A 1,042-nucleotide genomic window follows, 5' to 3' on the forward strand; every position below is an offset into this window, starting at 1 on the left:
CATTGTGGCATCAGTTCATGGACTGCTATCGCATTATAGTATTAAAGAATAATTATTTTAGGTAGCAAAAAACAATTATAACATTATAAAAACTAAACAAAAATGCAAGTTTATGTACAGTGTCCTAATTTTGAAGGACAGCAAGCCTATAAACATGAAAAGAAATGTAAATAGGGAAAATGTGTAATTGACCTCACTTGAATGCAAGACTCATTGATGACCTCAGTATCTCTAAGCTTGATGCATCAAGAAAATGGTGACACTAAAGAGATAGACAAACACAAAGAGGAAAGAGAGGAAGGTGTACAGCACTGAATTGTTATTACAAAAGTAATAGTAATGGCAATGGTAACTGTATTGCCATCTGTGCTCAGAAAGCAATGTCATTGTTAATGGGTTTATCTCAGACATAATGAAGAATACATTTATAGTCAGTGACATAGGCCTGTGACAATTACCATTACAGTTACTCGGTAATCAATTGACTCAAATACATGTACATGTACACCACATACCATTTACCATTGCATTAGTGCATATTAATCTCAACACATCCTTTTCTCTAAGTAATAAGTTAATGTCCATGGAACAAACTGTTTATTGATTATGAGTAGTTCACGGCACTAAAAAAGAGAGATAAAGAGATAGTAATTTTAAGTAATTTTGATGTTTAAACATAGTACTTCTTCAAATTGGACATGCTTTGAATATTCTTAGCATTTTGTCTTAATTCCATTCTCCTGTACAATAAATGATACATCAATTATTACTGACCAAAGGACACTCACTATCTCTAATTTACTGTACATGACTCAGACATGGGTCAAATACAATGCGGAAGTATTTAAATACAAATACAAATACTGTACAAAAACAAAAATACAAATACAAATACTGTTTTCAGCTTTGTATTTAAATACAGTTACAAATACTGCATACATGTATTTCAATTACAAATACAAATACTTTCTTCTCAAGTATGGACAGTTATTAACTATGTAGTTTTATGAATTAATCAATGAAATAAATTGAAAGCCTCTTT

The 1,042-nt window shown here is 30.6% G+C and overlaps 1 long non-coding RNA gene across 2 annotated transcripts; it reads right to left on the bottom strand.

The window, feature by feature from the left end:
* Nucleotides 1-81: 81 nt before the first annotated feature.
* On the bottom strand, nucleotides 82-814 carry LOC109593593 (uncharacterized). 2 transcript variants are annotated; one of them, XR_002191056.1, is made up of 4 exons: nucleotides 684-814; nucleotides 523-623; nucleotides 198-262; nucleotides 82-146 (listed from the first exon to the last, which is right to left on the bottom strand). It is a non-coding gene; the product is annotated as an uncharacterized LOC109593593 (long non-coding RNA). The 2 variants fall into 2 exon arrangements; XR_002191057.1 differs by having other exon boundaries at nucleotides 516-623.
* Nucleotides 815-1,042: the final 228 nt, after the last annotated feature.

Source organism: Amphimedon queenslandica, unplaced genomic scaffold (genome assembly GCF_000090795.2).
Source record: "Amphimedon queenslandica unplaced genomic scaffold, v1.1 AMPQUscaffold_723_Cont27261, whole genome shotgun sequence".
In the NCBI taxonomy this organism is placed as follows: domain Eukaryota; kingdom Metazoa; phylum Porifera; class Demospongiae; order Haplosclerida; family Niphatidae; genus Amphimedon; species Amphimedon queenslandica.